At 36.3% G+C, this 12,965-nt stretch overlaps 1 protein-coding gene across 2 annotated transcripts in view; it reads left to right on the top strand.

The window, feature by feature from the left end:
* Positions 1–12,965, top strand: part of LOC115442047 (max dimerization protein 1) — a 322,842-nt gene that overhangs the window by 155,252 nt on the left and 154,625 nt on the right. The gene's annotated exons all lie outside the window — the stretch shown is intronic.

Below are 12,965 nucleotides of genomic sequence, written 5' to 3'. Positions count from 1 at the left end.
GTATATGTTATAAAGACTCGACCCAATCTCGCCCGCGTGAAATTCCTTTTAAGATCGTAGGAATTATCAGAGTTTGTGAATATATTCGTTATAATATGTCGAGTATAGTGCGTATTACAATCATATTGCAAATAGTAGTAAGACAAAGAGACAAATGGTATGAATTTATTTATTTATTTGAACAGCCAGCAAAACATACACCATACATAGTTTTTTTAACAATTCAGTAAGTAATTGCTGTTTTAATTACAGGCTGTCACAGCATGAATATGACAGTTATAAATCGCAATGGATGCGTTCATTTAAATTCTAACAAGGATAAAGCACATTTCACAACTTTCTGGACTAAACATTAGCTTATTATTTGATTTCTTGTGCGAGAAAAGTCAAATAGTAATTCCACTTCTCAATATTAAATTTACTGACGAATTTATTTCCTAGCTTTCGTATTTAACTTTGACAGTAAACATGATTTACCTTATTTTAATTAATATCGAATTTTCAATGAAACTTGCATAAAACATAAACAAACTGATATACAAACTATTGTAAATAATATAAATAATATTTACGTGTTTTATTAACGTCATAATGTATGATTACAATTTGTCGCTTTATTCTTCACCTCTTGAGGCAACGAAACAAAAGTCATTAGGGAGCAGGAATCATTATTGGACACTTTACAAAAACCATTTCTTTTCAGTCATAAACACGCGTTATAAGTATATACAAACAATTGAGTACTAGTGGTGCATTGCGCGAACTTGGAATGAATATACTATTAAGCAGAATATTTTTTATGACTTCTTTTCGCCTCTCATATCTGCCCCTGTTCTAAGGTGCCTCATTCCCCAATAATTAATTTGGACCATAGTATTTTAACTCATTTTACTAATACAAACCATATTCACTCTATAAAAAAAAACATATAAAACTCCACACGTGATGTAATAAAACGCACCCCGCACCCGATTCGCTCGTAAACATATCTTATGGTAACACGTTTTCGCATTGAGCCGCTTGATTGACAGGCGTAGCGGGTTCGAAGCCAGGTGCGCTGTTTTATAATGCAAATCGATTTGGCGTATTGGCTTGAAGATTGCAATTGTCTATTGTGTTTGGATTTGTTTTGGATTTTTTGTAACTTAAAGTTAGTACATTTAACATTGTATTACTAAGTGAAATGACGTGCACCTTAAATGCTACTTCGTACATAAATTATAGTCCAAGAACATTGCATTATAGAGTGCTATAAGTTTTCATGGAATTCTCGCCCTTATGGGAAATTGTACAAATATATAATAAACTATTAGCTTGACGCGTCGTGACATTTAAAACACCAACGATTTTCATTTTTACTTTAAATAGGAATCAGTGAATTTCTACCTAAAATTTTAACGATATGAGGAACTGAATTTTGTCGCATGTTTACGACTAAAAATGTTTACCAAGTATAAACTATGTCTAGTGTTTTTACATTAAGGGCGATTATCCATTTAAAGCCAGACGTCGTGATGAAACACCCATCTTTATGTAGCGTCGCGTGAATATTATTTCAGTGAATTTACGAGTACGCGTAAAATGTATTCAAAATGCTTGGGTGGCACATAAAATTCATGCTTAATTAAATTAAAAATTCTACCGCCAACACATGCATAGAAATGTTCGTGAAGATAGTATGTTGAAATATATGGTTTTGCAGCAATATTTCTATCTAAGAATTTATCGGAGTTTTAAAGTGTGTAACATTATTTTAGCGGCGATAGCCTAGTTGGTTATGGAACGGACTGCGGGGCGAATGTCCGCAGGTTCAAATCCCAAGGGCACACACTTCTGATGTTTCAAAAAAAATATATGTGTATTCTCTGCGAATTATCGCTAGCTTTAACGGTGAAGAAAAACATCGTGAGGAAACCTGCATACCTGAGAAGTTCTCTATAGGAATTTCGAGGGTGTGTGAAGTCTACCAATCCGCACTAGGCCAGCCTGGTGGACTGAGGTGCCTAACAGCGTGACAGTATATAATACAGCGCTGATATTATTATAAACATAAGAATGTCGACTGACGAGTGATGATTACCCATCAGCAGCCGACACGATTAAGCCGGGTTCTTAGAACCGGATATACACATGCTGATCCCGAAACGCGACACACGTGGGCCACTATTACGGGTTTTAACACCTTGTGTACCCTAGTTGTTATCCGGGCGGATATAAAAATATATCCTATCACCAGCAAGACTGTAATGTCTATTATTGCCGTGAAGCAACATTGTGCCATTTAATGCAGTCATTTTCCAACACTTTTCTTGCTAACGAGATAATCGTGTGTTTGCTCAAGAAAAACTTTATTACACTTTGTTAATTTCTTTACCAAAACGTGAGTGACCTAGAATTAGTTTTGTATCCCATTTGGTTGTAATTTTGCTCCAATTTTGGGCAGAAACACTTAGGCTCGAATCTACAAATGTTACTTTACTAAGTACAGAGCAGAGGAATGCTATAAAAAGTCTGTTTCAATGCTTTCGGAATGCGTTGGCATATGGCAGAATGGGGCGCTGTGATTAGATAATATTGATATTTTATTTAAATTAGCTGTCAGATAAACAAGCTGACTAAAATTAAAGAAAACTATGAAATTGCCGAGACTACGCGTTCGAGCGCACTGTGGACTCGTAGTATTGTTTTTGAATAAGGGATTAGTCTCTTTTAGTGGAAACCAGGAAGATATTTTTAACTGACTTAAAAAAAAGAAGAGGTTTTCAATTCGCCTGTTCATTTCTTTTTTGTTTGTTACTTTAAAACTTTTGACTGGGTGAACTGATTTTGATGATTCTTTTTTTATTTGAAAGCTGGTGTTTTTTGTATGGTCCCATATAAATTTCATTGTTTTTGGACCTTTGACTGCGGCGACACATCAGAAAACTCTTAACTCTTGGTCTCTCGTGGCTCGCCGGCGAGCCAAGACAGCTACATGACATTTGCGTGTGTCACGGGATTATAACCTTATATACTACATAATAAGGTTATTTTTCCGTCACACGCGTAGCTGTCAATGTTTGGCGGCAAACATTCAGCTACCTGTACATATTTGAAAATAAAATTTTGACAAGTCATGACGGGTTAAAATTATGTCAACTATGATGTCCTCGACGTATACTGATTTTTTCTAAAACAAAAAGGCAAAAAATAAAAACTTTTTAACAAAATGTTATACTACTTTCTCCGCCTTTCTTAATGAATGTAAAGAAAAGATATACTAATGTTTAACGACGCCTGCGTCAACAATGTAGCAACACTACACATAACAAATTACTATATGGCGCATCACTGCGTGATTTATTCTGAGACATTACATATTAGCTCTCGTAATGACTTTTCATTTTACTTGTTTTATTAACGTAACTTTTTTCTACCTAATTTAAATGTAATATTAAAGATAAGCGTAGTAAAGCGTAGTAAAGCTACTTAGCCTTGTCGTATTGACACAACTATGTTGATCCATGCATCTGTTTTCATTTTTGCCTACACATTGCCCGTCATAGCTGTGAAATACACTTTTTTTTAAACTCTGGCGTTACTTTTTCTGTCCCTTTTGTATCCAAAGGTGTATAATACACTACACCTTTTCACACTAAAGGGGTTGACAAAGGCGTAACCAGTACACTCACTTTTCGTCGCAAATGTATTTTTAATTTGAATTACCGCAACTAAGTATATTTATCTTTGTTTCAGGTATGTATAAGATACTGGTTGTCTCCAACATAAGGTAAAATTGGCATGCAAATTCAATATTATTGAAAAAATATTTTACGCTCTGAGGCAACATGATTTAAATCTGTTTTATTTACCTATATTGTATCGAAACTATTTACGCTTTTACAATAAAAATATACTTAAATACAAAATATAACCAAATTTTTAGAGAGCATCGTATTTTACGTACTTAGAATATTTTAAACAAAATACATTTAGAAAATTTTTACGAAGTCCATTAAAAAAGATTCATATTTACGTTTTGCGATCTTTGTTTACTTATCTTAAAGTTTAAAGCCATATAGCTCCATGTAATAAATCAACGGACAAACAAACAGACTTAATACTGATAACTCTTAATCCCATATTAACAGATTAACGTTGTGTGTTGGGTACTGTTTGGTGAGCTCAGTGGGATTACTGGTGGTAGGTTGTGGGTTCCGACCCATGTCAATAATACGTTTGAAAATATGTATTGAAAAATCAGAACCGAGAAAATCGGCTGTTAGATTTCAAGACACTGAGAACGTGTTCTGTGTAGATCGGATCGCCAATATTTTTTTTTATTTTGTTTCATTGTAAAATGTAGGTAGTTGTAACTTTGACTTTTCGGACGGCCGACAACACCTCAGTACTCTCCGGGACCACGAAGGCTGCAGTCTTTGAAACGTCGGAAGAAAATTATAATATAAAAACTGCGGAAAATTTCGAAAAATAGTTTAACTTTCGTGTAACCATAAGAATAATTATTGAAATGTTTTTTTTTTTCGCAAAACATGACCCTCTTCATCACACATGTTTAGTTTATGTCATACGTATAGTGTTGGAGTATATTCTAGCCGCCTTATTCATAGACGTTTTTTATCTAAGGACGGAGTAAAGCTGTGATAATAAGTCTGTTTCTCAGTGCTGACGGCATGGCAGCCTTCGCAGTAGGTAGACATAGGGCCGTTGTGATTGGCTAATATTGAGATGCAACAATATTAGCCAATCACAACGGCCCTATGTCTGTTCTCAGTGCCGTTGGACACTGAGAAACATACTTGTTATCGCAGCTTTACTCTGTCCTTAGATAAAAAACGTTTATGAATAAGGTGGTAAGCTTATATATACTAGTGAAAACAGTGCCGTTATTCCGAAATATAACCTATTGAGGTTATATTTCGGAATAATTCTGATTTATTATTATTGATCAATATATTTACAATTGATATTGATCAATAATAATAAATCAGTGTATTTTACCAGTATACCTACATATAACGTTTTAAGTATTATGAGGCCCGAAATATTGTATTTGTCTTGATCAATACTAGGTGTAATTTATGCTTTAGAAATACTAAAATTTAACGCATTCGAAGTAATTATAAATGTAGAAATTCTAGGAAAATGTCTATTTATTCTCAGTTTTGTTTTTTTTATTGCCTGATAGTTAGCGATACGACCGCCCATAAATACTAGAAGCACAATCCAACACCTTGAATTACAAAGTATTGTTTGGTATTCCACTGCACTCGACATCCTAAGACATAGTATGTTAAGTCTTATTATGTCCCGTAGTTACACTGGCCTTTACAAACTAGAATATTATATCAATTTAATTCTTATAAAGACTATTTCGCACGTGAAACCCAACTCTAAAACGAATTCAATTTGATCGTTGAACAAGTGATGAGCGATAAAGGGTGTGAGTGGACGGAGCCGCGCGCGATATCTAGCTGGCACATAAATTCCTGCCGTAGATTGCCCACAGTGCGCGGGTTCGGCAGTCGTCGCTCGCGCCAATAACCGCCCGGGTAGGGCTGCCACGCTACGGTAATAATATATCGTCTTTTTGGTGAAATCGGTAGAGATGTGAATGGGAAAGTTCGCCTATGGAATTTGTTGTGGTAGAAAGCGAGCGTATCGTCGTATCGAACATACAATGCAGGATAATGTATATGGGTCTTTGTTGTTATAACGGTTTGTGTATTTTCAAGTTTGTGACAAATAGGAATTCATTGAGCCCTTGTCACAGCTCTATAATATGACAAATACACACACACACGTTTTTATTCTCGATGAGATGGGCAGAGGGGAAATTAGAATACGAATAATCTATTAGTTATCTCTTACGTATACAATCTTACACTGTAAATCATTTAGTTCCATCACTTCACACGCTACATTAAATTCAACATTTTAAAAAATTCAACGAATTGCCAACCCTATCGGTATCTAAAATGTATCTCGTTCGCACCATTTGACGATTCCGTCGCCAGCGGCATCGTCTTTTTGCAATTTATGTCGCGCTGATTCTTCGGCCTACACACACACCCACACACAACATACACACACACGTATTTTCCAGTGTACCACGTGACGGCACCTCGTATATACCTTTTCGATGAGTTTCCATTTAAATCTTTCGTATATTTCAATATTCGTTCTATTTTTGTATTACATATAGCTTTGATTTCTATTCTAAGGGTTGGACATTGGACATGTATTTCCGTCTCGTGATGAGATTGGCTTCCAATACGCCTTTGGGACATTTTTTTAATATTTTGATTTTTAGTCAATATTTTATCTTTCTTCATAAGTCTAATTTCAAATATCGTATTGGTCATATTGTGTTGGGTTAAGAAATATATTTAGTACGAAGCAATTTTTTATTCACGACAATCTAAGAGGGTACTACTGGCTTATTCTGTCACCAAGCACCAGTATGCAATGTTCCAGGGTGTAACATATCGCTGGCTTATTGCAATTTTCTTTGTTTCATGTACAAATTTAATTATATATAATTACACATAATTCCATGTAATTTTCAGTGAAAATTTCCTATAATCCTGAAAGATAAATAAACGGTGAACCATAAATTTTTGCGTTTTAAAACTTTAACCGACATGAACACTTTAAATATCATTTTTGCAACATAAATAAAAATTAACTCAGGACTTCGTAACAGTGAATCACCGATATTGTAACTAGTATGATTATTGGAGATTATGAAACAGAATATTTAACATTACTTTTGTTTTTTATTAAGTGCACCGCAAGTGACCCGTCTGCACCTGATGGTAATTGAATTGGGGTCCAATAGAGTGTCGACTGACGAGAGATGATTACCCAGCGACAGTCGACACAATTCCGGTCTGTTGGAACCAGATATACACAGGCTGATCTCAGAACGCGACACACGTAGTCTATGGCGGGTTCTAACACCTTGTGTACGGTGATCGCTATCCGGGCGGATATAAAATATATCCTACCACCAGCAACGTACCCGTTTCATTTGTTTAAAAACATCAGCTTATTTCTATATAATTGATTACATGACGTTTTAAATAACACACCGCCATCACACCGATTGTGAAGCCGACATTAACACCACAATTCGAAATGAAGACGTATCGATTGCAGTCATTTGTGCCGTTTTATTATTCAACACCGAATGCACCGGCAATTTCCTCGAACGGCGGCTATTATTTTAATACGTGTCTCTTGTGTAGAGCTATTAATGTTATAGAAATGGCGGCGAATTTTCATCGCGTAGCATTGGTTTATTTATTAGTTAATGTATTGTGAAGGAACTTTAGTCATTAATATATTAGTTTTAGGTAGCGATTTCGCTAGGTTGAATCTTATTTCCGAGATATAATTCATAATCATGAATTTTTTTATAAAAAAGTTGTATATGTTAATATCCGGAATATAAATTATTTCAGTTAAAAATCCTTTTAATCTGTTGTTCAGTTGCTGCATTATAGGATAAACGCATCATAAATTTAATGCATTTTTCGTCTGTACAAAATTTACACTCAATAATTTTAACATATGCGGTATAACCCATCCGAAAAATGAGAAGGAGTGTGGGCTGTTGGGAATTAGGAGTGGTTTACCAGCATTAAAGAGTTCATAAACACTGGTGCAAGAAATTTCACGTGGCTGACTGAGGTGTTGGTCATCCGAAAAGTCAACATGGATTTAGTAAACAAATACACCGGTAAACATTAAACCTTACTAATGATTTTAAATGAACGTGTGTATATAAAATAAAGCGGCGATAGCCTAGTTAGTCGTGGAACGGACTGCCGAGACGAATGTCCGCAGGTTCAAATGCCAAGGGCACACATCCCTAACTTTTCTAAAGTTATGTGTGTTTTCTTTGTGAATTGTCGCTTACTTTAATGGTGAAGGAAAACATAGAAAACTTGCATACCTGAGGAGTTCTCTATAAGAATTTCGAAGGTATGTGAAGTCTACCAATCCACACTAAGCCAGCGTGGTGGAATAAGGCCTAATCCCTCTCAATAGCAGAAGGGGCCCGTGCCCAACAATGGGACAGTATATAATACAGGGCTGATATTATATATAAAATATTTTATTTGCGCTGCCGTGTCTATTATTTTGTATATAACTCGATGTCCTGATATAAGTTTGTAAGAAAGTATCGCTCGCTTCCAATAGACTTTAATATGCCTTTAATAAAATTGAAAATTAAAATGATTGGCAAATTGCTTCCACGAACAATACAAAGATGGGAATATAATGTAATACTTTGTTGCTTTGAGGCTTTTGAAGCGGGGCTTATTAAGAATGGATTGTATTTTTTTTAAAACACCAAGTGTACATTTTTAAGCGGCTTTCGGTTTCTTCTTTGGTTAATGGATGTGCTACGCTCATTCTAACATTGATGTCCAACACCTATTATCAAATATTTTGTTTTTATAGCCATTTAAGATAGCCTCGTCATAGTAGGAAATACATTAATATAACAATTTAAAGAAATTAAGCCGTGTCCCAATGCAAAATCATAGAACTATCACTAGCCATAACCAATAAAAGCCCCTACGCCATGAGCAACCAGCGCTGCTGTCAACAGCATTATGAATTCAAAAACCGCAAGCGCCTTACGCTCACATGAGCAATATGACATAAATAAACTATAAACCGACCTCATTTATAAGTCAAAATAAAAAGTCGTCCTTTAACCCTCCGCCGGCGGCGACTCTAAACTTTCCTTTTTAGACCGGGCCGGGTCTTAAGTGCCGCAGAAGGGGGCGATAAGCCGCGCAATGTCGCGGCTATCGCGATCGGCGGCCACATCCCGGCTTTATTCACCCGCTGACCGTATGGGCTGCAGTTTTCTTTTAGAACCGCAATGTGCCGTTTGCTTTGTGTTGGTCGCTTTGACCAGATGCGCGATTTTGTGTCCTTTTATCTTTTTGAATGGGAAGTTTTTGTATTGTTTTCTTCGTGGATTTGTCCGTTCGTGTGGCTTACGTATCCCAATTTACTTTTAACATTTTCTCACCTGGATAATGATTTAATTGTGTTATTATATTAATTATGTAATCAACGTTTCAGGAAAAATAAGGTGTGCATAATCAAAATTATGAGCTGCTGCTTAAATTAATAAAACAATATTCGCTGTCATCACGTGGCCACAGTTGAACCAAACGGAGAAACCTTACAAAAATAAAAATACGCAACTCACGTCAACTTTACAAATTCAACAATACAATTTGTAAAGAGTCGCTTCTCAAAGGTTCAATTCAGTCTTGAGTTCAGTAGTTATTCAACATCGGGAGCAATCTACACAATTATTCAATGACCCAAACCCTTTCAAACCGGTATTGTGCGGCACCGCGGGTCGTTGCGACCGGCGGACAGCGGGGTCACTGGCATTATTGGATATAACTGTTATTACTGCACAAGCACGTGCGGTACAGCGCTGACATTTGGCTCGCGCCGTGTAAGCGAGCGCCATTGTGCACCGGTGTTAAGGGTCAGTTCGTCAACTCGGGTACAATATGCCCCCTTGTTCCATTTACGGGTTAGATTAATTCGTGTTTTGTGATTTGAGATATTTGTATTGAGCTGTCACTATAACAAGTAAGTTAATGTGAACTGTTATAGTTTACAGTTGAGCTATAAAAGGAAAGGAAGTACAAATTGATGGTGATACAAATTGAACACGTAAATACTTCATATCCATGACATGTCACTTTTTGCTTAACACGCTTTTGAAAATAGTTTCCTGAAAGAAATTAACCTAACTAATAAGTAATGATTCTCTCAAGTGTCCTCACTAAAGATTTGACGATATCTTTGAAATTAAAAGAATAATGGCCATACTGAATTCAGATTTTTATAACTGCATGAAATCTATGTAAAATTCAGTCACCGACGGCCGGGCAGGACGTTTTGATTTACTTAGTATATTGGCTATGTGTCCATGTTATATATTTTAAATTTCTTAGCAATATGACAGTCCACTGGTACTAACCAGTTATACCTTTAACCATAATCGTACTAGATTTGCTAATCTATAAAAATTCCAAAGGTCATCAATCTCGTTCACAAATTGTTTCAGTTCCAGAAACTATCTCGAATCAGCTTAACTTTATTACTGACACATAAGTGTTTCATTGATGTATTGGCGGGGTAAACAGGGGCCGTAAAAGATAAGATCCGTTTGGTTAATCCAGCAGATCGTTACTCCATCACGTCACTGATTTGATTGATACAAATTTTACTATCCAGTGATTTGGTGTTCTTGTCAGTTTATGTGACTGTAATGGTTGTATGTTGCGAGGAACAGAAAAAGCTGGCACTTTAAAGGAGGCCTCCACCTCATAGGTTCACTAATAAAATTAATCTTTTTAAATTCGTAGAACATATATTTAAAAAATATATGCCTTCTTTTAATTTTCTTTTTACTTTACAATATAACAGTTGATGTAAACCATTTGGAAGTTTGTTTTTGTTTCGGTCAGTTAAACTCTTTAGTCGTTTTGTCTGTTTCAACCATCGAGCAGCAGTGCGAGTTTTGTATTTTGGTATGCAGGGGTAGACTATTCATTTATGCCTTAAGGTGACAAGCGCAATGCTACTTTGTAGAACTTAATAATAAGATACACAATGACGTTTTACAAATAGACGCGTCATACACTAACAAAATTGCACATAAAAACAGCGCAGTATTTACTATAGTCACAGCCCTAGTGGCTCGCGTTTATACGGCCCGAGTGTACCCGAGTATACCCGAATGAGCCCGAGCGTCGACCGCCCCGTCGCCATGACAGTCGAATAAAATGCATTTATTAGTTAAAAAATAAGTTAAATAGTGTATACCTATTACTAACGTATGCAATTAAACGTTTTTTTCATTCACAGTTGGAGTATAATTCGTACATCGTTCAAAAAACACAAGAAGGCACTTTATTTATAAAAATAAAAAAGTTAGTAAGCCGACTAGCGGCGACAGTGGTTGGAGGTTGACAAAGTGAATGTCGGGCAATTACCTTACTTTCGTCTTGCCAGTATTAAGCTCGGATAACGTATCTATGTAATAAAAACATCTTAGAAGATACAGATTTACATACAGCTCTAACACAATGTATAAGGTGCACGGGTTATTCACCACAACATTCAATTATAAGAAATAAACATTTGACTTTTTCACTTTCCAACTGTTTCCTAGTTTTTCTTAAAACATAAAAAAAGAATATCTCCAATATCCACGCCCAGACATCGATCCCCTATACTTGTGAACCCACTGAACCGTTAAACACTTTAAATTCCCATACATCGTGCGCTGCTATTTATAAACCTATGCATATCGGGAGATTCATGAATAACAATCTCTCAAGCGAACGTTGTCGCCCGAGTTGTGCGCGTTATGCCTATAGAATATAGCAAATTCGATTTTATGACTATAACACAGTTAATATTTTTGTATGATGGGTTTTGGAGCAAAGTTTATGTCTTAGAATCATAGAAATTGCTTTGCTAAGCGACATTTTGGAAAGGGAGTTGTGTTTAGTTCCATAAACAGTGTTACTGGTGTTGGATAAGTACCTACTATTGCGGAGTCTCTTTCTGTCCGTAAGCAGCATAGTTCCAACACTTGTATTCCGGTTTTAAAGACATTGTAGCTAATGTAGTTATTAGGCCTGAGTTGATACAAACACAATGTTTTTGCCGCTAAGCAGTATTTTTTGGTATGTGTACAGCAAAGTGACGCCGTTGCACCTGATGGTAAGTAGAGTGGGGTCCAATAGAATTTTGACTGACGAGTGATGATTACCCCTTGGCAGTCGACACAAATATGCCGGCCTGTTGCAACCGGATATACATAGGCTGATTCCGGAACGCGACACACTTACGTGGGCCACTATGGCGGGGTTTAACATCTGGGCAGGTAGATATAAAATATATCCTACCACCAGTAATATTGTGCAAGCGCTGCTGTTTCCCGATTTGAAGGACATTGTAGTTTGTGTAATTACTTAAAATTGTGATATTTAATATCTAATGTTTCGTGGTGACAAGGACGGTAGCTAAAATTACATGAAGTTTTGTAATTAAAAGTTTTGAAATAACACTACACCTTAGCTAACAAAAATTGATTTCGCCTTAACAACATCGAGTTCTCTACACAATTAAATCCGAATTTAAATGTTACATACAATTCATGAATAACTCAACATGCTACGTGTTCAGTGCGTGATATCTCCGAACCGCCGGGTGGCGGGTTCGATGCTCGCTCAATATTTATGAGATAATTGCTGAGCGCGTCCATTATTCAATACCAGTTAGCATGCGGGCTTTTAAGTTGTATAGCTAGATGTGAGAGACGACAAATAATATAATGCCAGCTTTATATTGAATACTGTCCCACTGCTGGGCAGGATTAACTACTGGGTGTGTTAGTCCGTCACACTGGCCTAAAGCGGTGCTAGCGGACTTTAAATACCTTAGAAATTCTTATTAAGAATAGCGTCGTTTCCTATGTTTGATTTAGTTTATTATTTCATATGTAACAGAACATAATATGAAAAGGAAATTCTGTGAAATCGGCATCAAAATTGGTTGAAAAATAAAGCAGTTATTCATATTTGAAATATTGTTGCGAGCAAAAGTGGGGTCGTGGTGGGGTTATCGCGCTGTCCTTGTCACTCATGCAGCGTTATGGCCGGTGGCATTGGATGACGTCACATTTCAATATTACTGTAATTTAACAGCTTCCGTAATATAACTACGCCACCGAGGCATTCTCGGAAAGTATTAAAGCGAAAATCCTTTACAATAGTTAAATGGACGTGACTCGTGTGTCTCATATCCTATTTTGGTCGGACCTGGATGAAGCTAATTGGATCCCGTAGTGACCATGTGAAAAGCCCGTTCGGTTTATCTGTCAGCAAGCTGGAATACCGGGA

This window comes from Manduca sexta, chromosome 19, assembly GCF_014839805.1.
Source record: "Manduca sexta isolate Smith_Timp_Sample1 chromosome 19, JHU_Msex_v1.0, whole genome shotgun sequence".
Taxonomy (NCBI): Eukaryota; Metazoa; Arthropoda; class Insecta; order Lepidoptera; family Sphingidae; genus Manduca; species Manduca sexta.
This window is presented reverse-complemented; position numbering and strand designations above follow the sequence as displayed.